The sequence below is a fragment of the Sapajus apella genome, unplaced genomic scaffold (genome assembly GCF_009761245.1).
Source record: "Sapajus apella isolate SASKATOON/1434 unplaced genomic scaffold, GSC_monkey_1.0 scaffold29, whole genome shotgun sequence".
NCBI classification, from domain to species: Eukaryota; Metazoa; Chordata; class Mammalia; order Primates; family Cebidae; genus Sapajus; species Sapajus apella.
This window is the reverse complement of record NW_022436969.1, coordinates 14,558,460-14,585,390: the sequence shown is the minus strand read 5'-3', so window position 1 is coordinate 14,585,390 and position 26,931 is coordinate 14,558,460. Positions and strand designations below refer to the sequence as shown.

Here is a 26,931-nt window from a genome sequence, read left to right as displayed (position 1 = left end):
AATGCTCACTGGTGTTATCAGGTGCTTAGAGTTGGTCTTCTCAAACATTAGTGCACTTAAGAATCACCAGGAAGTCCTGTTACAATGCAGATGCTGATTCAGGGAGTCTGAAGTGGGGCCTGTGATTCTGCATTCCTAAGCTCTCAGGGGGCGCCAATGCCACTGGTCCAAGAACCACATTTTGAGTAGCTTGCTTTTAAAAACACCCTTACAGCCTAAATTAATTTTCAGGGATGGGGCTCAGAAATGGAGGATATAATAATATTATTAATAAACTTCCCAAAATGATCGCATGAATGTATAACTCACAAAGACCCCTTGTTCCTGAATATATTAAAGACAACAGGCAGACTATACTAGATGGATGGATGGATGGATGGATGGATGAAAAGAAGAGAGAAAGAAAAAGGAAAAGAAAGACTTAGTTTTTAACTTGTTACCATCAGAGTCTGAGGTTGTTATAAAGTAATCAAATATTGCAATATATTCATAATTCTTTTGTATTTAGAATTTGTTCTTCTGTTCCCGAAATAAGCTGCAGTTTAAGCCACAGAAATGCGAACTCAGAAGGGGCCGGGAGGGGAGAGAATATTATTTCAGCATTAGAAATTTATCTTGTAAATAAAAGCTGGCAGTGGCCACCTGGATTTTTTTTTTTTTTTTAAGAATTAGGGCAGACTGTTAGTAGGCCTCAGTTCCAGCGTCAGCTCTGCCACTAACTAGCTAGTTAGACCCAGAGCTGCTCTGAGCCTTAATTTTTTTTAATTAGTTGAAGGAGAGCCTTTGAAAGAAGATAACAGCCCCTAACATCCTTTGATTCTTTTGTTAAGTCACCAATGGCAAACATTTGAAAACTTGAATGAGCAAATCGCTCAGGATTTCCTAGAAGGCACCCTGGCTTGGAGAGTTGCATTATGCAAGTCCTGCAATACACACTGCACATCCCGCCCGGGCGGCCCTGCGCAGTCCTCAGCCTCGACCGCCCCCTGCCGGCTCTCCCCGGGACTGACGCCGCCTGCCGCCCACGGGCCGTGTGTTTCCTTGGAAACACAGACGCACGCTCTGCTTCCTTGGACCCACGCCATTGTTCCCCCGCCATCCTTCTATGGGGGCGCAGGAAGGAGTGGGACGGAGCATAAGTGCCTTTTTCATTATGAGAGACACAAAGGCCAATTAATAAAGACCCAGAGAAGAGGAAGGGAAGAACAAGACCCAGGAGTTAGAAGAGGGAAGAACAAGGGCGGAGACTCAGCTATGGGACCGCAGCTTGTGAAAGGGGAGCTTTGTTTATTTATTGTCTAATCTCCTTCTGCGCTGAGCTCCTGTTTCATACACGTTCCTTATCGGAATCTTGGGAGTTTCCACAACAGAATCTGTCGAATCTCTTATATTGCTAGCATAATAGAGTACATTTTGACCAGAAAGCTTTTATCCCTGTTTATGTGTTACTGATTGTTCGGTGCTTCTCTGTAGAAAAGTTAAACCATCCTCAACACGGTGAATATTATCTTTCCATTCTCCCATCCAAGGCACAAGAAACTACTATAATTTACCATGACATAAAGGTAATAAAAGTGGGTAGAAGTCTTTGATCATCTGCGCACTTGGAAGAAAAAAAAGGTAGAAGTCGTCTTTTCAACACCTAAAGCACCTATCTGGAAAAGCTTTTGACTACCAACAGCATTAATTATTTCTGTCTTTGTACCTAATTGATTTAGTCAGAGTACATGTGGTCATTTAAATACTATGTGATTCTGGTGATAATGGATTGGTGGGGCATGTTTCCATTTCACTCACAAATGCTTTCAAATATGTTTCTGCCTAACAGCGTGTGCAATTCTACTTTCCGTTCAGAATCTGTGAAGTTAATGATTCTTCACATTTCCTGGAAAACCTTTTTTTATGTTTTTGTTCAGGTGAATAAGTAGTTTTCTCTAAGTATAAATTTCAGAACTATTGCATTTCTACAGCTAAAGCTCGTGTAAAACATAGCCAACAAATGGGCATTCATCTGTGTTTCATGGCACATCAAAATGTATTTTCAATGCCTTTTCCTATGGCCACCTCCAGTCTTTCTGTGCCTTAATTACGGGAGCAGGGTGACTATTAGGCGTTTGCAGTAGCCAGTGATGTAGGGGGTAAGGCAGGGGCAATATTCTGGACATGTGCCTGGTCATTAAGAACTGCCTGAATTTCTAGAGACTCAGAGAAGAATAAGAGGAAAATTCCACCACCTCCCTTCTCCTGCCTTCCTTTCCTCTCTGGCAATGACAGCACTGACCTATCAGGCAAGGAAAATGGAAGATGCAGGCCTTATACGTAGTAGTGCTTGTCTCCAACCAGGTCCCCAAGTCCACCCATGAGTACATTCTTCAAGTGTGCTTTGCTCACTGCCACACATGCAGACCCTGGTTCATGATGCATTGGGAGACTAAATTGGTTCTACTTATTCTTAGGCACAAACTCAGTTCGTGTCCAGCTTTGAACTAGATGGCAGACCACACTATTAGTTTTTCCTACATCCTAACTCATTCATTGTATGAAGGTGGGGTTCTTTTTTTAATTAAAATTTTACTTTGCGATTAACATTATTTTGAGATAATTATAGATTAACATGTAATTGTAACAATAGTATAGAGAGATCTCATGCATTTTATTCCGTTTCCCCCCATCATGGTAACGTTTCAAAAAACTGTAGCGCAATGTCACAAAGGGGATGTTGACTTTAATAGCCAAGATACAAGCATTTCCATCACTGGAGGGTCCCTCATTTGCCCTTTTATAGCCATACCCACTTCCCTCCCAACCCCACCACTTTCTCTACCCTGGCAATCACCAATCTGTTCTTCATTTCTGTAAATCCTCATTTTATATGAGTGGAATCATACAGTATGTAATCTTTTGGGATTCGCTTTTTCCATCTCGCATAGTTCTCTGGAAATTCATCCAGGCTGTTGCTGAGAAGTATTCCACGAATGTACTACAGTTTAACCATTCATTCTTTGAGGGATATCCTGGTTGTATGCAACTTAGGGCAATTATAAATAAAGCCGCTGTAACCACTCCTGTAAAGGTTTCTGAGCAAACATAGGTTACATTCCTCTAAGATAGATTCCCAGGAGTACCATTCTTGGGTCATATAGTAGTTGTATATTTCGTTTTTGGACAAACCATCAAACTGTTTTACAGAGTGGTTGCACCGTTTTACATTCCTACCAGCAATGTATGAGTGATCCTTTTCATTGAATCCTCACCAACATTTGTCGTTGTCATTAATTTTTGTTTTAGTCGTTCTGGTGGGTGTAGAGTACCATCTCACTGTGAATTTAATTTTCATTTCCCTTATGACTAGCGATGTTGAACTCCTCTCCTGGGCTTATTTGTGAAATACTTCTGCATGAGTTTTGCGCATCCTCAAATTGGATTGCTTGTTTTTTATTGTTGGGTTTTGAAAGTACTTTATTCATACTAGATACTAATCCGTCATCAGATATGTGATTTTCAGATATCTTCACCCAATTTCTAGCATATCTTTTCATCTTCCTAATCAGGTCTTTCACAGAACTACAGTTTTTAATTCTGATTAAATTCAGTTTATCAGGTTTTCCTTTTACGGATCATTGTTTTAGTGTCAATTCTAAGAACTCTTTACCTAGCTTAGAATCCCAAATATTTTTTTCAATGTTTTTTCTAAAAGTTTTATAGTTTCATATTTTACATTTAAGCCCTTGATCAATTTTGAGTTTGCATAAGGTGTGAGACTTATGCAAACTCAATTTTGTCCAGCAATTTGTTGAAAAGGCCATCTTTCCTACGTTAAATTGCTTTTCACTTTTGTCAGTAGTCAGGGAGGTTTGTGAGGTCTATTCTGGAGTCTCCATTCTGTTGCATTGATCTATGTGCCTACCTTTTCACCAATACCATGCAGTCTAGATTATTGTAGCTATAGAGTAAGTCTTTGAATAGAATGAATTCTCCCACTTTATTCTTTTCAAAATTGTTTTAGCTATTCTTGTTCCTTTGACTTTCCATACAAATTTTAAAATAATCTTGGCTATATCTACAAAAATCTTTATGAGATTTTGACAGGAATTGCATTAAACCTGCATATCTATTTGGGGATTATTGACATTTCTACTGTTTTGAGTATTTCAATTCATAAACATGGTATGTGTCTCCATTTATTAAAATCATCTTTTATTTATTTCATCAGTGTCGTGTAATTTTCAGCTTACCAGAACTGAAGATATTTTGTTAGATTTACACCTAAGTATTTTATTTTCTAAGCAATTGTAAATGGTACTGTATTTTTAATTCCTGTGTCCATGTGTTCATTACTACATAGAGAAATACAACTGATTTTTGTATGTTAGCCTTATATCCTGTGGAATTCACTTAGTTCCAGAAGTTTTTAGTTAAGTTCTTGGGATTTCGTTTGTAGGCAATCATGTCATCTGCAAACAGATGACAAAACAAAACAGGGACAGTTTTGAACTAGGTAGTGGTTTTGAGCCTAGGTGAACTAGGTTCCTTTCCAACTCTGTGCCTTTTATTTCCTTTCTATACTGGCCAGAACTTTTGAATAAGCATGATAAGAGTGGAAATCTTTGTCTTGTTCATGATCTTAGGGGGAAAACATTCTGTCTTTCACCATTAAGTATTTCATTAGCTGTAGATCTTTTTAGATGTTCCTTATCAAATTGAAGATGTTCCCTCTTTTTCCCATTTTTCTTAGAACTTTTTATCATGAATGAATGTGGAATTTTGTCACATGCATTTTCTGCATCTGTCAATAGGGTCATATGATTTTCTTTTTCCTTAACCTGTTAATATGGCATTAATAGATTACATTGATGTTCAGATACAGAATGGGCCTTACATTTCTGAAAGGGGAATATCCCATCCAAGTGGAGTAAATTCCACTTGGTCATGGTGTTTAATTCTTTATATATATTACTGAATTATGTTTACCAATGTTTTGATAAGAACATTTGTGTCGTTATTCATGAGGTCTGTAGTTGTTGTTGTCGTACCATCTTTTTCTGCTTTTGATATTAGGGTAGTACTAACTTTATAAAAATCCATTTTATAATGGAATTGCTTACTTCTCTTCTATTTTCTAGGAAAGATTGTGTATAATTGGTTTCAGTTTTTCTTTAAAAGTTTGGTGACATCCTTCTGTGAAACCATCTGAACCTAGAGATTTATTTTTGAGGAACTTTTAAATTATAAATTCAATATCCTTAGGAATTAAAGGTCTATTATCTGTTTAAAATTAGAATTGTGGTAATTTTTGTTTTTCAAGGAATTGGTTAATTTCATCTAAATTGCCAAGTTTATGTGTATAGAGTTGCTCATAGTATTCCTTTATACCTGCAGAATCTCTGGTGATATTGCATTGTATTCCTTATATTGGCATTAGTGTCTTTTCTCTTTTATTCCTTGTCAGGCTTGTGAAAAAGTTGTCAATTTTATTGACCTTTTCAAAGAAGAGTTTTGATTCTTTTCAAATATTTATTTGATTTTTTCTATTGTTTTTCTGCTTGTTTTGAGTTCACTCTGGTCTTTTTTTAGGTTCATGAGCAAAACCTTAATTACTGATTTAAGACTTTTCGTCTTTCCTAACATATACATTTAGTGCTATACATTTCCTTCTCAACACTGCTTTAGCTGTGTCTCAAAACTTTTAATATGCTTGTTTTAATTTTCCTCCAGTTCAGCTTACTCGTTTATTTCCCTTGAGATTTCCTCTTTTATCCATGGCTTGTTAAGCTTTGTGTTGTTTAATTTCCACATGTTTAGAGGTGATGTCGTTATCTTTCTGTTACTGATTTTTCATTTGATTTTATTGTAGTTGTAGAACACACTATGTATATTTCAGTCCTTTCAAATTTGTTGAGTTGTTTTTTTTTTTTTTTATGGCCCCAAATATGGACTATCTTGGTATATGTTCCACGGGCACTTGGAAAAAATGAGTTTTCTGCTGTTCTTGGGTAGAATGTTCTCTAATGACTGATTCCATTGATTTATGGAGTTGTTGAGTTTTTCTATATCCTTGCTGATTTTCTGTCTAGTTTATCAGTTGTTGGGACGTAGTAACTGAAGTCTCCAACTACAATTGTGAATTTTTCTATTTCTCCTTTCAGTTCTATCAGCTTTTTCATTCAGCATTTTTTTAGCATAAACATGCTGTTGTTTGCTGCATAAACATCTAAGATTCCTGTGTCTTGCTGATGAATTAACCCATGATATAATATACCATTATGTAATGTGCTTCCCTATCTCTGAATTTTTTCACTTCCAAGTGTACTTTATCTGATACTAATAGAGCAACTCCTATTTTCCCTTAATTAATGTTTGCATGATATAAATTTTCCATCCTTTTGCTTTCAACTTGCCTACATTGTTATATTTGAAGTGAGTTTCTTAGAGACATGTTTTTTAATCCACTCAGAAGAATCTCTGCCTTTTAATTGACATATGTAGGTTATTTATATTTCATGCAATTATTAATACTTTAGGGCTTAAGTCTGCCCTAAAATATTATTTTTTATTTTGTCTTCTGTTTGTTTTCTCTATTGTTTCTGTTTTTCTTTTTCCTGCCTTCCAATGTGATACTTAATTTTTTCAGGATTCTATTTTTATTTATAGTGTTTTTTAGTGTGTGTATTTTCTTTTTTATCTTTTGAGACAGCGTTTCACTCTTGTTGCCCAGGCTGGAGTACAATGGTATGATCTTGGCTCACGGCAACCTCTGCCTCCCAGGTTCCAGCAGTTCTCCTGCCTCAGCCCCCAAGTAGCTGGGATTACAAGCACTTGCCACCACGCCCAGCTAATTCTTTATATTATTAGTAGAGGCAGAGTTTCACCATGTTGGCCAGGCTAGTCTTGAACTCCAAACCTCAGATGATCTACTCGCCTCAGCCTCCCAGAGTGCTGGGATTACAGGTGTGAGCCACTGTGCCCGGCCTCCTTTTCCTAGTTTTCTAGCTTTACTTCCACCTTCTCTCCCTACAGGCTTTGGAGTGAGCTTTCCTGCCCCACAGAGGTGGCAAGCATGAGCCACGGCACCCAAGTATATCTCTTTGTACAGATTTTTAAATGGTAGCTTTAGGTATTATAATTCATCAGATTCTATTGACATCATCGTTTTACCAGTTTAAGTGAAGTGTAAAAAGTCTTACAAGCATGCAGGCGTCCATGGAGATTCTGAGCCTTACAAAGCAGCCAGGGAATGCCCATCCACCTACATAAATAGACACAACAAATATAGCCAAGCACACAAACAAAACTGAGGCTGTGCCCAGACTCAGCTATACCTCTGGCATCTACTAAGGTTGCTTTTCTCACCCGCCTTCTTCCCTGTGGGCCCTGATTCTTATCTCCTGCCTGACTCCAAAGCTGACAAAGTTGACACCACTTACATAAGCTCAGCCTAGAAACAAAACCAGATAACTGCCACAAATAAGAAGTCATATAAAGCCGTGAAAACGTTGTTTCCATCTGAAGGAACTCAGATATGATTACAGAATTACTATTGGTGATATTTTAGGAACTGTGAGGAATGTACCAGGAGAAAAGTAAATGTCATCTCGCTTTCCCAAAAAGAAGATTTTTTTTAGACTGCAAATATTTACCTTAATATGAAGCTTACAAAATTCTAAAATAAATTTTAAAATAGGTGGATTGGGATGATTTAGAAAATAGGGAAACAGCATAGATTTATTAACAAGGAGTATATAGAATACCCATATTTCCCTCTTTGTCTCAGTGGAGACAGACATATCAGAGGAATGTGACTGTACTTAGGATAGCATTTGAAACAGTGGCTCACAATTACCTTGCAGCAAAAACAAACAAACAAATGAGGCCTGGCTAATAGGAACATTTGTACTTGGCTAAACAGCCTTCCAGTACAGGCTGAATTAATGGATTGAGCCAACTCGGAAGATCACTCATTTGCCCAATCCTAGTAAATAATTTGCTGGTGTTTGGGTAAGGATATAGATGACATGCTTATGGGAAGGCACAGGATGGTTAGGACTACAGAAGTTGGAGCCAGCTTTCAATTTTGAGCTTACAAACTTGTCAGCTTCAGCTTCCTAATTGGAAGGTGGGTATAGCAGGTATGATAATACTTCATGATTGTTATAATAATCCATAATACTGGTGTGATAAATAAGATGCTGTAGGTAAAACACTTAAACGCATATGGCCATGTAACACAGTCAGTAAATCGTGGTTTTGTTATTTTTGCTTTTCTCATCACATTTGCTGATATACATAACTGGCAAGAATAGATGATATATGCATGTATTGCATGAAATGACAGGATAGGCCTTTCATTTCCATTTAACTGGAGCAAAGAGTCAAAATTTGGGATGATTTAACATCATTTGATATAAAGAAGGTCTAAAAGTCACCCAAAGGGTGCTTACCAGAAGTCAAAAATGAGATTATTATAGGCCATGTGTATTAGTCAGGGTTCTCTATAGGGACAGAACTAATAGGATAGATGTATATATACATGCGAGTTTCTTAAGGAGTATTGACTCACATGACCACAAGGTAAAGTCCCACAATACACTGTATGCAAGCCGAGGAATTAGGAAGCCAATCCAAACCCCAAAACCTTAAAAGTAGGGAAGCTGACAGTGCAGCCTTCAAGTCTGTGGTTGAAGGTCCAAGATTCCCAGGATGAAGAACTTGGAGTCTGATCTTCAACAGCAGGAAGCATCCAGCACAGGAGAAAGATACAGGCAGGAAGACTAAGCCAGCCTAGTCTTTCCACGTTCTTCTACCTGCTTTTATTTTGGCTGAGCTGGCAGCTGATCAGATTGTCCCCACCCAGATTAAGGGTGGGTCTGCCTTTTCCAGTCCACGGACTCAAATGTTAATCTCCTTTGGTAACACCGTCTCAGACACACCCAGGAACAACACTTTACATCCTTCAATCCAATAAAGTTGACGCTTAATATTAACCGTCACACCATGCAATCCAAAGCTTTCCCAGGCTGCATCCCAGCAGGATTTTCTACAGAATGTGGATAATAATGGCCATTCTGTATTCCTCACTTGTCAACCACATTTCAAAGGTGGAGTATCATTCTGGGTGCCTTGTTATCAAAGAGAAACTAACAATTTGGTCAACTTCAGAAAGGGGTTATCAAGATTATGAAGAGCCTGGAAATGCTGACATAAGAGGAATAGAGGGTCATGTCACCTAAAGAAAGGAAGGCTTGGCAGATAGGTGATTGCTGTGCTCAGAACCATTGAAGCCATCACATAGAAGGGATACCTTTTTTATGACCTTTTGGCAGGCCGATAGTAAGTTTAGATAGACATAGAGCATTTGACAATAGAGTTTAGAAGAAAACCAACATTAATAGAATTATTTAAGAGTCTCTCTTTAGTTGCTCTTTTTCTTCCTAAAGTGAAGTCAGAATATGAAGCAATTTGTGGGAAAAAAATCTATCAAAATACTTTTACACTAGCTTTAACTGCTCCGATTTGTCAGTGTGAACTTACATCTGTGTAAGAAACACTGTATTCAGCTCAAAGCAGTATGTAGGTCACTACTTCCATCCCTTGCTAAGAATTACCATTGTGGGCCTTTTACTGCCTGGTACAATTTACATTACATCTTTCTTGATGAGAAAGTTATTTCTTTTCTTACTGGTTCATAAACAGATACTGTTGTCCACGGTCTTTCAGCAATCTAACTGCTTATGAAATTGTTTTTCTGGCTGTCTTAATCTTGACAATACAACGAATTCTCAACAATATTATATTGAGTTTTAATTCTATTACTGTTTTTCACCAACTAATAGAAGTATCATTTTTCTATTCCGAGACATGCCATAATAGTCCTGAAAGTACTTCTATATTATTTAACACCCTTAAAACTGACCCCGAATTGTCAACAAAGTGCCTCCTCAGGGCAGGGAAAATGATGGTTTATTTTGATTATGTTGGTCCCCAAATATTGGTAGCAAAATTACTAAGAAATTAAATAGAAAAGATTAAGTTCTTCTGTTAAAGAGAGATCCTACTTCTAGGTATACACTCGAAAGAATTGAAAGCAGGGACTGAGGCTAGGTGCGGTGGCTCACGCCTGTAATCCCAGCACTTTGGGAGGCCAAGGCCAGCAGACCATGAGGTCAAGGGTTCGAGACCAGCTTGACCAACATGGGGAAACCCCATCTCTACTAAAAGATACAAAGATTCACCAGGTATGGTGGTACATGCCTGTAATCCCAGCTACTCAGGAGGCTGAGGCAAAAGAATAGCTTGAACCCAGCAAGTGGAGGTTGCAGTGAGCCAAGATCGCACCACTTCACTCCAACCTGGGTGACAGAGCAAGACCCCATCTTAAAAAAAAAAGAATGCAGAGACTGAAACAGATATCTCTACACTCATACTCATCACAGCATTATTCACAATAGCCAAAAGGTGGAAGCAACCCACGTGTTCATCTGGCTGAATGGATAAACCAAATCACATTCAACAGAGCACGATTCAGCCTTGAAGGAAGGAAATCCTGTCGCACCCAACAACGTGGATGGACGTTGAAGACATTATGCTAAGTGAAATATAAGGCAGTCACAAACAGACAAATTTTGTATGATTCCGCTTATATAAGGTGCCTAGAGTGACCAAATTCATAGATACAGAAAGTAGAGTATTGGTTGCCAGAGTCTGGGGGAGGGAGGGAACTAGGGAGTTAGTGTCTAATGGGTACAGAGTTTCAGTTTGGGATGATGAAAAACTTTTGGAGATGGACGGTGGCAATGGTTGCACAAAAATGTGACTATCCATAATGCCACTGAACTGTACCCTGAAAACGGGTAATTCAGTCGATTTTATATTATGTGTATTTTGCCACAATGAAGGGGGAGCACAAGAGAGAAAGACAGACAGCCAGATGTTTATTATGCAGTAAATTCACACAATTCCATAAGGTGGATATTGTTAGCTCTATTTTAAAGAGGAAGCTGTGGCTTGCACAGTGCCTATGGCACCCAACCAAAATTCAGACTGATGAACCAAGGTTCAACGAATCGCAGAGCCAAATTCACCCGAACAAACTGTGCACTGTGAAACTATTTATGCTAAAGGGAACCACCCCCCACAGAAAATCACATTTGTCTCCGGATTGTTGTAATTGATTTGGTGATCAGTTTGGTCCTAAGCAAATGGAAATTAAGTGAAGGTAATTGCAGGAGTTATTTTGAGACAGTGCATAAGTATTGTTTTTATAAAATTGGCATCCCTGGAGCAGAAGACAGACAAAGAAGGAGCCCCGCTTAGCTTTAGCTGCTGTTCAGTTCTGGACAGTGATTTGCCTAAATGTGTATGCATCGCATTCTCACGCAGCCCTCCTGTGATCATGAAAGCAGGCCGTAGCCCAAAACTCCTGCCCAGGATTCTTTGGAAACAATTCTTTCTGTACTGCTTGCTGTATTCCCAGCCAGCTGGCAATAAAACTCTGCTAGGCACATTGAAGTATTAAGATAGATTATTTTCTTACTGCTCCCAAAAACAGAAACGAATTCCCCTGGGCCTGACTGTACTCTAGATATCAGGTAAAATGTGTCGCCACTTGCCTCCTGTCACTCAGGGGCAGAGCCCGGCAGGTCTGTCCTCCCAGCTGTTGCTTCTCGGATTGGCCCTGCGCGGTTCCTTCTGTCTTCCTTCCACAGTTCCCGGATTCGCTCCAGGCCCTCATCACAGTCTCACTGGGCCTCTTGTCACAATGTCTTGTCCAGGTTCCACACCCTACCATCCCGCCCCACACACATTTATATAACAAACATATAAGGAGGTCTAATATATGTCAGACACTGTGCTGACATTGGGGAATACAATGATGAATTCTCATGACGCCAGCCGTGTTCGCTGCCCTCTGGAAGCCCTCGTTTTGATGAAGAAACTGACTAGCAGAGCATTCCACCACACTTCAATAGGCCTCTGACCAGAACAGGCTCGGCCCTGGGTATGCAGGCATCCTGAGTGTCTGGCATCCCAGCCGCTGCCTGTACCTCTGCCCCCGGGCTTTTGCCCCTGCAGCAACCTGGGTCTGGAGTGACTAAGTCTGCCTCACTTTTACCTGGTGACATTCTTACCACTCAGGGTCTAACTCAAAGCCACTTTCAGACTCAGTCTCTCCCTAATGCCTGCACTCCAAATGAGTCTCTTCTTTTTCCACCCTCTTTTGGTTGCTTTCCTGCATGTCTATTATAAGCTTAACATGATTATATTGAAGTCAGTTCTGCATGTTCATCTTAACCTGGAGATATGAAATTCTCAATGGCAGGAATCACATGTCCTCCCTAACGTTCAACATAAGTGTCATGAATAGTTGGCATTCATTTTGTATTGCTTTAAATCTAATGTTGCGTAGCCTAAATAATTGAGGAAAGAACATTTGAGTTTCAAGTGCCACAGGAGTGTAAATATGACGGATAAGCATATTCGGCACACTGAAAGAATTGCATTTTATGTTGATAATTTCTACATCTGATGAATTACTATGGAAAGGACAACACCTTCATTTGGGATAAGACCAACTTCTTAACTAAAATGGGTTATCCCAGCTTCTAGCATAGGGCTTTGAGCATGTAAGCCTGTGGCTTTTGAACATTTTCTCCAGTTGATCATTCAGAAATCCCCAACCACGTCAGGTTTTGTTTTTTGGCTTTTTTTTTTTTTTTTTTTTTGTGGCAGAGCAATTTAGATGGGGCAAATAATAAGCTGCAGCATCAGCTAAATTCCCAAGATTATTTTCTCAACCTCCTTTCACTCTACCCAGAACCCTGAGCTTCTAGGAAATAGCAAAGTCTATAGCTCTTGACAAGAGCAATTCTCCCAGAAATAATGCTGACGTTTATGCCCCATGTCAAACTCTTTTGGAGGAAGAACAAGAATACAGAAAGGGTCATAGGAGTTTGGTTCTCTTATTTGTATCTTAAACTTTAGAAGTTGTCCCTGTGTATAAATTGAGCTCTTTGGATGGTGCAGATTGGTTGGTGAAATGAATCCCTTTATGACGTTACACTTCTAAGAAACAGAAGGAAAATTAATGTTTAAGGAATGCTGTGTTGTTGCAAAAGGTGTAACATTTGGAAAAGGACTCTGTGGCTGGCAATGTAAATATCTGGAAGAAAGGAAGGAAAGTCGGGCATCTGCAACCCTACTACAGTCTGCAAATATTTTTGGCCAAAAATGATCAATATCATCAAGAAAATCACTGTAAACTGAAGCTGCCATTATTATAGCTTCATAGAAACTTTGAGCTCTCTCATTTTACAGATTAGAAAACTGAATCCCAAGAATTTAAAGTCATTTTTTTTTTCAGAGTCCTTCAAATAGCTAATGACAAAGCCCAGACTTATTGTCCAGTTTCCACATTTCACTGGTCAGGTTTGAATACATTGGATATTTACTTGTGTAAAATTTTTGTTTCTGTTTCTTGACTGTACTGGCTAGAAACTCCAATAACGATGCTGAAATGAAATGAAAAGAACAGTTATCCTTGCCTTGCTCTCAGTCTTATAGAAAAAGCCTTCAGTCATCCATCAAGTGTGATATTCCCCAAAGGTCTTTAGTAGATGCCCTTCGTGAAATTAAAGAAGTTCTCTGCTATTTCAAGTTTTTTCAGTCTTTATCATGAATGGCTGTTGGGTTTTATCAAAAGTGTTATCTACTATGTGAGATGATCTTGTGGGTTTTGTTCTTTGTTTCATTAGTATGGTATATTACATTAATTGATTTTCAGATACTAAACCAACCTAGCCTTCCAGAAATATGTCTGACTTGGTCATCATGTAAATTGTAACATTTTTCCTGGTATACTTAGACTTTTGTTGTTATAAGATGTCCCTTGTATCTCTATTAACTTTGTTTTTGGTCCTAAAGTGTATTTGGTCCGATATTAGTATAGTTCTCTTTGGGTTTTTTTGTTTGTTTGATTGATGGTTTTCATTGTTGTTGTTTTTCATGCCATATTTTTGCAAGCCTTTTACTTTCAACCTATTTGTGTTTTTGAATTGAAAGCCTCTGACAGACTGCATAAAGATGGATTCTGTGTTTGGTTTGGTTTGTTTGTTTTGCTTTGTTATTATTATTATACTTTAAGTTCTAGGGTACATGTGCAGAATGTACAGGTTTGTTACATAGGTATACATGTGCTATGGTGGTCTGCTGCACCTGGATTCTGTTTTTTATCCAGTCTGACAATCTCTGCCTTTTGATTGGGATATTTAATCCATTTGCGTTTAATATAATTATTTCTATGGCAAGGACTTAGATTTGCCATTTTGCTATTTGTTTTCTATATGTCTCTGTCTCTTCGTTGCCTCTGTTCCTCCATTATTGCTTTCTTTTGTGTTATATATATTTTTTCTAGTGAAAAATGCCTTTGGTTTTCTTCACTAAATATTTTAAAATTATTTTCATAATGGTTACTCCAGAGATTAAAATATGTATCTTATCTTAATCTAGTTCAAATCAATATTATTATAGTGGTATGATATGTACTACAGTTAATTATATGCAGTTATAATTTAATACTGCATCTTTACATTTGTCTACATTTCTCTCCACTACAAATGGTGCCATGCATGGTCTATAAATTTCATGTGCATATGTTTTGATAAATTTTAACTTTTTATAATAGATTTATACATATTTTATGGTAGTAAGTTATAAAATAAACTAGTGTCTACATATGCTTTATGCATTCATGGCATACCTAATTCTTCTTAATTTTTTAAAATATTTCTAGACCACAGTTTGTCTGCAACTTTTTCCAAATTGTTGCAAATCTTCAAAATATATTTCAATACATTTATTGGAAAAAATCAGTGCTCAAGTGGACCCAACAAGTTCAAACCTGTGTTGTTCAAGGGTCAACTGTATTCAGTATTATAAGTAATCTAGAGATGATTTAAAGTATATGGGAGGCTGAGTATGGTGACTTGTGCCTGTAATTTCAGCACTTTGGGAGGCAGAGTGCTTCAGCAGATTGCTTGAGCCTAAGAGTTCAAGACCAGCCTGGGCAACATGGTAAAACGTCATCTGTACTAAAAATACAAACAAATTAGCAGGGTATTGGTGGCATGTGCCTGTAGTCCCAGCTACTCAGGAAGCTGAGGTGGGACAATCGCCTGAGCCTAGGAAGCTAAGGCTGCAGTAAGCCATGATGGTGCCACTGCACTCTAGCCTGGATGACGGGAGTGAGACCCTGTCTCAAAAATAAATAAATAAAATGGATGAAAGGATGTGCATAGATTATTTGCAAATAGTATGCCATATATGTGAGGGACTTGAGCATCTCCAGGTTTTGGTATTTGCACGGAGCCCTGGAACCAATCCCCTACAGATTCTGAAGGACAACTGTATTTTTAAGCCTGGCTTCCTTGGGTTCACTGTGAAATCAGCACAGTTAAGTGATCAGCCAATGATTGGTCAGAATATGTCCTTAAATACATATTTAAGCCAACAAGTCTTCCACCTTTGCCAAGGGAAACTGTATGTGAAGTCATACTTGCAAATTTCAGGCAGCTTACAAATCAGCCTTAACATTTACTTCCTGCTTATACAGGATCACAGTGTCAGCCACAGGTGAGCAATCGAGTCCCTCTCCTTTTCCAGGTCTTTCCTGGACATGCATACATTAGCGTACATGCACAACGTCTTCAAGATTCTCAACAATATATCAGAAATATTTAAGTTCCCTTGGTCTTTCTTTGAAATTTTGGGCCAAGTTCTTGTATGCCCCAAGTGAAATTGCAGCCTTAAATAGGTAGTGTTAACCATTTCAGGCTGTTGTTTTCAATAACAGCCTGCGGATGGGGCTTTTCCACAGAACAGAGCTTGCAGTCAGATCGAATAGTACCAATGCCCTGGGATCCAGGCTTTTGTAGGGAGCTGTGAGACCAGTAAAAATATTAACTGTTCACTGGAGATGGTGGGTTCAACAGAGCTGCAAAAGGGTGCATCCCCTCTGTTGGCTGCAAGGCTGCCATCTGTTCACAGCTAGTATACCAGAGCTTGGGAACAGGGGAATGGGCATATCTCCAAGTTAAACTCCAAAGACTCCATTGTTTTTATCTAAAACCGGTAGTTTTTCTTGGATAAATGAGTTAGTTTGTTCTCTGCCTTTGGTTACCTAGTTCAGGAATGGTTGATTTTAATAGTTTTGCCAATATGTTAACCTAATTCCTCTCTGTCATTCTGGAAGTCCCGCTCTCTATGTAAAATGTCTTGCTCATTTATCTCAGATAATGTTTTCCTATAAAATTTTTATGCGCTAACACAAAAACTTGTACATGATTGTTTATTACAACATTATTCGTAATGACCAAAAAATAAAAACAAGCCAACTGTCCATCAACTGATGAATGGACAGATTGTGGTATATATTCATACAGTGCAGTATTATCCAGTTATACAAAGGAATGAAGTGCTGATACATGCTACAACATGGATGAACCTTAAAAACATCATGCTAGAGCTGGGTGCAGTGGCTTGCACCTACATGTAGTCCCAGCTACATGGAAGCTTAGGCAGAAGGATTGCCTAAGTCCAGGAGTTGGAAGCTGCAGTGAGCTGTGATCATGCCACTGCATCCAGCCTGGGCAGCAGAGTGAGAACCCATCTCAAAAAAAAGGAAGAAAGAAAGAATAAGAGAAAAAAATATGTCATGCTAAGTTAAAGAAGTCAGATGCAAAAGGCGATAGATTGTATGATTCCATATACATGAAGTGTCCAGAACAAGCCAAGGCATAGAGACAAGGGGTAGTTGAGCAGTTGGCCAGGGATTTGGGCTAGGGAAGAATGGAGAGTGACTATAATGGGCATAAGATTGGAGGAGGGATGATGAAAATGTTCTAAAATTCAATATTAATTATGGTTACATAATTCTGTGAATATACTAAAAACCACTGACGTACACACTTTAAAAGGGTGACTTTTTTCTATATATAAGTTATATCACAATAAAGCTTTATAAACTGGGCATGGTGGCTCACACCTGTAATCCCAACTCTTTGGAAGGCCAAGGCACCCAGATCACTTGAAGTCAGGAGCTCAAGACCAGCCTGGCCAACATGATGAAACCCCATCTCCAATAAATTTACAAGGATTAGCTAGGCGTGGTGGCGCATGCGTGTAATCCCAGCTACGTGGGAGGCTGAGGTAGGAGAATCACTTGAACTTGGGCAGCAGAGGTTGCAGTGAGCAGAGATCGCGCCACTGCAATCCAGCCTGGGTGATAGAGTAAGACTCCGTCAAAAAAAAAAAAAAAGGAAGGAAGGAAGAAGGAAAGGAAGGAAGGAAGGAAAGAAGGAAAGGAAGGAAGGGAGGGAGGGAGGGAGAGAGGGAAAAGAAAAGAAAAAGCTTTACGAGGGCTTTATAAATTAAAAAATAAAATTTTGCCTGACACAATGGCCCATTCCTGTAACTCCAGCACTTTTGAAGACTGAAGCAGGAGGATCACTTGAGCCCAGGAGTTTGAGACCAACCAGGGCAACATAACAAGACTCCCTTTCTACAAAAAAAAATTTTTATTAGCCATGTGTAGTGGCACACACCCGTGGTCCCGGCTAGTTGAGAAACTGAAGTGGGAAGATTGCTTGAGCCCAGGAATTCGAGGCCTCCGTGAGCTGTGATTGCACCACTGCACTTTACCTTGGCAACCGAGTGAGACCTGACTCAAAAAGAAAGAAAACAAAATTTTTTTACAGCAAAGTATTTTAGGTCTAGGATAATGATCAACTGAGTTACCCTCCTCATTTTTTATTTACTCATCCATTTCATGAGATTATTTAAAGACAGTGGCTGGCATAAAGGAAGCACTCAAGTGTTAGGGGTTATTAGTGTTAATTAAAGGAAAACATTTAAGTGCCAGTGTACCACTATGTAACAAAAATGAATGAAATATTGATTTGGCTTCTAAGAGCTCAAAAATCGGAAGAGTGCGCAAACATGTAACCAGATATTGATAATTACAACAATGGGGAAGTGTGTAATGGAGAAGTATCAAAGCCACTATAGGGATATAGATGGAGGACTTCAGTCTGGGAGGAACACAGGAGGCTTTCTGAAGGGAAATGACCTAAATAGAGGTTCTGACACCCAGTGACCTGCTAAAATGAGTTGAAGAGTTTGATGGGTGGAAAACGGAGGAAGGAGAGCATTCCAAGCCATAGAAACAGCGTGTGCAAAGATGAAGCGTGCGAGGGCATGCATGAACACGTGGAGAAACAGCAAGCGAGGCGACTGGAAAGGCAGGTAAAGAATTTAGAGTTTCTCGACCAGCTGCCATGGCTCACGCCTGTAATCCCAGCAGTTTGGGAGGCCAAGGTGGGCAGATCACGAGGTCAGGAGATCGAGACCATCCTGGCCAACATGGTAAAACCCCGTCTCTACTAAAAATACAAAAATTAGGTGGGCGTGGTGGTGCACGCCTGTAATCCCTGCTACTCGGGAGGCTGAGGCAGGAGAATCACTTGAACCTAGGAGGCAGAAGCTGCAGTGAGCCGAGATCGCACCACTGCACTCCAGCCTGGCAACAGAGCAAGACTCCGTCTCAAAAAAAGAAAAGAAAAAATAAAGAGTTTCTCCCGTGGTTAAGAGGACTCACCAAAGGAGCCTACCTAAAAGAGTGTCGAAGTAACTCGCAAGACAAGAAAGATACATTTGAGGTAAGAGTGCAGGACCAGTGATAGGAGCATGGTTAGGAGAATGAAGGTGAAGCCTGGACTGAGGAAGCAGTAGAGCAAGAATTGCTGAAACAGGGAGAGGAAAGAACTGAATATGGGACTACCATTTGCCCCAGCAATCCCACTACCAGCCATATATCCAAAGGAAAATAAATCTTTCTACCAAAAGGACACATGCACATGTATGGTTATCGCAACACTGTTCACAACAGCAAAGACACGGAATCAACCTAGGTACCCATCAGCAGCAGATTGGATAAAGAAAATGTGATGCATACACACCGTGGAATACTACACAGCCAAAACAAAGAACGAAATCATGTTCTTTGCAGCAACATGGATGCAGCTGGAAGCCATTATCTGAAGCAAACTGAAACCAAATGCCACGTGTTCTCACTTATAAATGGGAGCTAGACAGTGGGTACACACAGTCATAAAAATGGCAACAACAGACTCTGGGGACTGCTAGAGAGGGGATGGAGGGAGGGGGACAAGGGTCAAAAGACTAACTCTTGGATACTATGCTCACTACCTGGGTGATGAATCAGTTGTTCCCCAAACCTCAGTATCATACACAATATACTCATGTAGTAAACCTGCACATGTACCCCCTGAACCCAAAAAGTTGGAAACAGAGAGAGAGGAAACCAAATTTAAATGTATATAGGAAGTAGAAACAAGAAAATATGATGATCAACTGGATTTGGACAGTTAAAGAAAAGAGACAGGATAAATTTCTGGATGTCTAGTTTGGTTGACTGGGTAGATTTCAGTGTCATTCATCTCAGTGTGGATTAAAAAAAAATAAGAAAATGTGAGGAGAATGATACATGTTCATTTGGGGTTCATGACAATATTTTGGTACTTGTGGAACATCTGGATAGAAACGTACAGTAGTTATTTAAAACTTCAGTTTTGAAGTTTAGGAGATCTCTAGGCTACAAATAAATTTGGGAGTGATTAGCATAAAGTTGGTAATAAAAACCACTAAGAGGATGAGATTATCTTTAAACAGAATGTTCAATAAAAACAGAATATAAACAATTTTAAAGTATTAAGGAATAAAAGCATGTAAGGGGAAGTTAGAGGAAGAGGAACCCAAGTGAGAATCCAGGCTGGATTCCCCAAGAAATAAAAGGAGATGTTGACCAGGCGCGGTGGCTTACGCCTGTGCTCCCAGCACTTTGGGAGACTGAGGCAGGCAGATCACCTGAGGTCAGGAGTTCGAGACCAGCCTGACCAACATGGTGAAGCCCCATCTCTACCAAAAATACAAAAAAATTAGCCGGGTGTGGTGGTGGGCGCCTGTAATCCCTGCTACTCAGGAGGCTGAGGCAGGAGAATCACTTGAACCCAGGAAGCAGAGGTTGCAGTGAGCAGGGATCACCCTGGGCAACAGAGTGAGACTCTGTCTCAAAAAAAAAAAAAAAATGGAGGAAGAGAAGGAGGAGGAAGAGGAGGAAGAAGAAGAGGAGCAGCTGGGAACAGAATAGGAATGTAGAAGTTAAAAGGCAAAGGTTCCGTTGGAATTACCTTCAACACTATGTAATCTCTTGAAGTCATGGTTTCTTTATAGGGTAGCTTTAACAATAGCCAGGCATTGGATAAATGGTAACAAATGTCGGGTATTACTATAGTAGAAAAAAGAGGCAACTGCCAAAAGTAAACAACTTCAATGAAAGTTACACTTCTATAAGGATTATAAAGCCATTATAGGTAAGGTTACTGAAAAAAAAAGGCTTCATTTTACCAAAGCCGATTGACTAGTAAAATGCCCTGTGTTTGATTCCCTGAAACTAGTTAAACAGAGAAGTGTCACCTCATAAGTACCATTTTCCACACCAAAGCCTAAGGGATCAAAGCCTCTCAGTTTAAGTCATTAATGTTTGTGAGTGTATCTGATAAAAGTGTCATGACCAAGGCCAAATACTTTCATTTTTGAAATAGAATAAAGCTACATTTACCTCCTGAGGCCACAAAATGTTTCTTCTGGGTCCTATGGAAGAGCCTTATATTCCAGTACTTTGTAAGTCAGAGACAAGACAAAGTGAAAATTAACAAAAATTGGGATGCAGATGGCTCCATAAGATGGTCCATCACCTCCAAAGATTCTCACATTAGACTCAGTGACCTGGAAGCATTTCCTTCTTTGGGGAAAAAAACATCCCAACCATCTGAACGTATTTTCAGTATATGTTACAAAGTTAATCATTTTGTCTTCTGAGACATTGGTTTAAATCTTTTGGTCTGATGATTACTGCACATGCTCTTCCTTGCAGGGCAGCCTTCCTGATACAAAGGGTCAAGCTTGTTTGTGTGGTTGGCTCACTGTCACCTAAGAACCTCCTGTCACTTGTTGCACTTTAAAGACATAATAATGAATGGGACCTACCAGCCCAACAGAATCAAAATCTCACTTTAGTTCTGATAAGCTAGGAAAAGTTAACTTAGCATACTTTAATTTAGGGAGAAGGGTGGAAAAAGAACAGTGTCATTTCTTTAGACCAACGTTGAAAAGAGTTAATCTAACATGAAAGAGTTAACATTTCTGAATATGCACACTGTCTTCTGAGCAGATCAACTTTCTTTTGAGGTGAAGATAAAATCATGGATGCACTATTTTCGTGTTTCTTTAATGAGCGTTTCTGCATCGGGAGCACATGGGCATACAGTAATCTTTATATTGATAGCAGTGGGCTCTGCTCTGTAAGTGGACAAGATGAAATAGTTCATTTCCTTATATTTTGTGTTATAAATGTATGCATTGTTTTATCAAGAATGAGTCACCACAGAAGAACTATTCAATTCTTTCTGAATGATGTTTCACTTTGAAATTTTGGAATTATGCCTTATTAAATAATGAGTGGCCAGGGTGAATGATGGTTGCGATGATGCCTCATTTTCCCCATCTCAGCCAGCAGACACTCATTTTTCAAAACACTGGACTTTCACGTCTTCTTTGAATACACACCATTTATGAAACAGCCACTCCCGTCGCTGCCCTGATGACGTTTGGAATAGCATCATCATTTATGCTGGCAGTATCATTGCTCTGGGTCAGGTTGCAAAATAGCCAAAGAAACACATTTGTCATCTAACATGCAAGTTCTAAGGAGAAGTGAGCTTTAGGTTATAAATGCTTCCAGCTACGGCTCTCTTTTTCTTAAAAAAAAAAAAAAAAAAAAAGATGTTAAAAGGAAAATGAATTTTTCTGTTTGTTTGTTGGTTTAAATTTTTGGCATTGGTATTATAAAGAGACACAGTTGCAACAGTCAGAATCAGCGTAATAGCACATAATACATGAAAAATATTACTTTGACCTGGCGAAGATGTTTTCATGTTTGACCACTACCTGAAGGATCCATAGGGCACATTTCTAAAACAGCTTTTTTTTCTTTTGCTTTTTTATAAGAAATAGAGACAGAGTCTCACTATGTTGTCCAGGCTGATCTGGACTCAAGGGATCCTTCCACCTAGGCCTCCCAAAATGCTAGGATTATAGGTGTGAGCCACACTGTCCCTGGCCCAGTTTATCTTTTGTAACAGTAAAATGCGACACGAGATTTACCTTTGAGATTATATTCTAGATCTGTCTTAATTTGTTTCCTCCCTTAGTGCAACTGCAAAAAGTGGTTGCTTATCATATTCTCAGGGTTTAGTATTATTAAGAATATTTTTTTGCTGTTACATATAAGTAAATTTGGCTAGTATTATTTTGGCTCTTATAAATAAGTAGTTTTGGCTATTATAATAATAATATAAGTATATAATATAAAATACAAGCTTTAAGAATAGATGAAATCATATATATTGCTACCAAGAGGACACTTAGAATTTAGGGGATATCTTACAATTTGAGGCCATGGAGATGGATGTAATGTGTAAATGTATGTTTTTTTAAATCAACATTTTTCTAATTACTAGGAAGATCAAGCAGTTTGTCACATGCTGGGTGATATATAAATTTACTTTCATGTGAATCGATATATTTGTTTTCTTATGATTCCTTCTTTGTAGATTTTGACCATTTTTTATTGTGTTGGTTGCATTATTCTTTATTCATTTATTAATTTAAATAGTATATGTGTGATCACTTTTTGCTACGTAGTGTTGCAAATATGTTCTCGTACTCAGTGACTGTTTTTCTTAACATTGCTGACAGCATCTTTGGCTAAACAAAAGTTTTACATTTTTATGCACTTCCATTCATTCACCTTTTTCTTTATGGTATCTAAGTTTACCATGATGCTTCTAAAGGCTTTCTCTACCACATTCCTTTGCATTTCTTTAGCCCTTCTTTATTGACTTCCGTAAGGCTTTATAGGTTTTTTTTTTCCATAAAACGTTGATAAATTTCTCTTTAAATTGTTTAAGCATAGAAATTGAGATTATAAAATATAATCTTCTATATTGGAGAATTTGTTTTTAAAATATTATCATTTTTAATCTATATGCTTAGTAGGAACTCATTTTTCCCCAAGTGGATGCACAAAGGGTCTAACTCCACTTTTAAACACTTGATTTTTTCCTTGCCTATTCCAATTGCCACTTTTGCAATATATTGTATTCAAATATATACTTAGTTCTGTTTCTGGAGTCCTTATTTTATTCTACTGATTTGTCAGTGATTTACTAACACAACCCTTTTACATCATTGCAGCTATAAAATATAGCTGAGGTTAGGTGTGGTGGCTCATGCCTGTAATCTCAGCTTTGGGAGGCTGAGACAGGCAGATCGCTTGAGGTCAGGAGTTCGAGACCAGCCTGGCCAGCATGATGAAACCCTGTCTCCACTAAAAATACAAAAATTAGCCAGGTGTGGTGGTACATACCTGTAATCCCAGCACTTGGAGAGGCCAGTGTGGGTGGATCACTTGAGGTCAGAAGTTCGAGACCAGCCTGGCCAACATGGTGAAACCCCTTCTACACAAAACTACAAAAATTAGCCCAGCTTGGTGGCATGTGCCTGTAATCCCAGCTGCTCGGGAGGCTGAGGTACGAGAATCTCTTGAACCCGGGAGGCAGAGGTTGCAGTGAGCACGCTACTGCACTCCAGCCTGGGCTATAAAGCAAGACTCCATCTCAAAAAAATAAATAAAAAATAAAAAACAGAGTATAGCTGAGATCTGATAAAGGGCATTCCTCCCCTTGTTTTTAATTTTTTTTTTTTCTGGTGTTCTTAGACCCTTTAGACCTCCTTACTTATCATCCACATTTAGTTTTCATGTGGATTCTCAAATCTATCTGTTCCTCTCCACCACCGTTAACACTTAACTGAGCCCTTTTCCCTTGTTTAGATTTTAGCAACATTGCAACCACCTTTCTTTGACTGGCTTTCTTTCTCTAGTGTTGCCCAGTTTAGTCTACCTTCTAAACTCCCTTCATAAGGAAATCTGATTATTTTGAGGATTCACGTGATTTTTTTTTTTTTTAAGGACCGAGGCTTGTTGCCCAGGCTGGAGTGCAATGGTGCGATCTCGGCTCACCGCAACCTCTGCTTCCCGGGTTCAAGTGATTTTTTTGCCTCAGTCTCCTGAATAGCTACGATTATAGGCATGTGCCACCATGCCTGGCTAATTTTTGTATTTTTAGTAGAGATGGGGTTTCACCATGTTGGCCGTGCTGGTCTCAAACTCCCAATTGCAGGTGATCCACCCACCTTAGCCTCCCAAAGCGCTGAGATTACAGGCGTGAGCCACCGCGCCCAGCCTGGACTCATATAATTTTTTTACAACAGCTTTGTTGAAATATAATACACATACCATATAATTCACCTTTTTCAAGTGTACATTTTAATGATTTTGGTATTTCACAGAGTCGTGCAACCAACACTATAACTAATTTTAGAGCCTTTTTATCAGCACAAAAAGAAACTCCATGCCCTTTAAATATCACTTCCTAATGCCACCATCTTCCTATCCCTTCCCCACCCAGCTCCAGCTCTAGTCAACCACTAATCTACTTTCTATCTTTAGAGATATGCCTATTCTGGACATTTCATGTAGTAGAATCATGTAATATACGGTCTTTCGGAATATGTGGCTTCTTTCACTTAGCATGATGTTCTCAAAGTTCATCTATGTTGCAGCATGTATCCATACTTCATTCCTTTTTGAGCCAAATAGTTCATTTACCACATTTGATCCATTCAGCATTAGACAGACATTTGGGTTGCTGCCACCTTTTGTTTTTTGTGAATAATGCTGCTCTGAACCTCATATAAACTTTTAAAATGAGTTTGTTACATCTGAATAAAATTTCTATGGAGATTTATGGGGCAGTGGCTTATGCCTGTAATCCCAACATTTTGGGAAGCCAAGGTGGGCAGATCACTTGAGATCAGGAGTTTGAGACCAGCCTGACCAACATGGTGAAACCCAATCTCTACTAAAAATACAGAAATTATCGGTCATGGTGGCGTGAGCCTGTAGTCCTAGCTACTCAGGAGGTGAGGCAGAAGAATCGCTTGAACCCAGGAGGTGGAGGTTGCAGTGAGCCAAGATCACACCACTACACTCCAACCTGGGTGACAGAGTGAGACTCCATCTCAAAAATAGAAAAAAGTTATAATTTATATGGAGATTTTTGTTGCAATTACATCAAATTTATAGATAAATTTAGGGAAAATTCAAGTTTTTTACAGGAAAATTGTGGGGTTTTTTTTGCATTCATTTAGCACTTATTTATTGCTTTTCATAAATTTTATCATTTTCTTCATAAAATTCTGGTGCATTTTTTTTTTGTAATTTCTGCATATTTTATGTTTTGTCACTTTAAAGGGAATTTTTTCATTAAGATTTTATCTGGCCGGGAGTGGTGGCTCAAGCCTGTAATCCCAGCACTTTGGGAGGCCGAGGCGGGTGGATCACGAGGTCAAGAGATCGAGACCATCCTGGTCAACATGGTGAAACCCCGTCTCTACTAAAAATACAAAAAATTAGCTGGGCATGGTGGCACGTGCCTGTAATCCCAGCGACTCAGGAGGCTGGGGCAGGAGAATTGCCTGAACCCAGGAGGCGGAGGTTGCAGTGAGCCGAGATCGCGCCATTGCACTCCAGCCTGGGTAACAAGAGTGAAACTCCGTCTCAAAAAAAAAAAAAAAAAGAAAAGATTTTATCTGATGTTACATGGAAAATCTGTTAATTTATGTATTGTTACCTTGTATCTAACTACCTTGAGGATTTTCCGTATTAGTTCTCATGGTTTTTCAGTTGATTTTCTCTTATCTTACAGATAATTGATTGAATTATCTGTAAATACTCAAAACTTACCTTTTTCTTTACAATGTTTATATTACTTATTTTTTTTAATTTTCTAATTTCACCAGCTAGGATGATAAATAATAGCAGCTATGGGGGCATACATCTTTTTCCCTATCAACTTTAATTTATGTAATTATGAACAATGTTACAGCCAAAGTTAAAGAAATCTAATAAAGAAAGAAAAATCGCACTAATCCCATGTGAAAACAAACTTTTAAAATAAGTGACATTAGCCAGGCACAATGGCTCCTGCCTGTAATCCCAACAGTTTGGGAAGCCAAGGCAGGCAGGTCACTTGAGGCCAGGAGTTCAAGACCAGCCTGACCAACATAGCAAAACTCCGTCTCTACAAAAAGTACAGAAATTAGCCGGGCATGGTGGTGTGTGCCTGTTGTCTCAGCTATTTAGGGGCTGAGGCACAAGAATTGCTTGAACCCAGGAGGCAGAGACTGCAGTGAACCAAGATCGTACTTCTGCACTCCAGCCTGGATGTCAAAGCAAGACTCTGTTTCAATAAATAAATTAATTAATTAAATAAATAACATTAAATTGATTAGATATGAATAGAAAGACTGAGGAAGAATATACTCCAAACTTCTATGAAGTAGTTCTTCTATGAGTAGTTCTTCTAGTTGTATGGAATTCTACAGACAGGAACAAGGGGAGACAGAGGAACCTACCTTCCACTTCATGCATATCTGTATAGCTTGGCTATTTGCAATTAGCATTTTCTACTTTTATAATTTTACAATGCATCTTAGAATAAATCCAAAGAGTACAAAGTGTGTAGTGACTTGTCTTTACTTATAAAGATTGAGAGGTATGCCTTTTTAGTGGCTAAGGTGTAAGTTCTGTTCACCAAGTTCGATCTCAACTATATTAGAGAGTTAAAGCTGGGAAGGAAGGAAGGAAGGAAGGATGGAAGGAAGGAAGGAAGGAAGGAA

At 38.9% G+C, this 26,931-nt stretch overlaps 1 protein-coding gene across 14 annotated transcripts in view; it reads left to right on the top strand.

Moving 5' to 3' along the window:
* Positions 1-26,931, top strand: part of DLGAP1 (DLG associated protein 1) — a 979,377-nt gene that overhangs the window by 707,844 nt on the left and 244,602 nt on the right. The window lies entirely within an intron of this gene.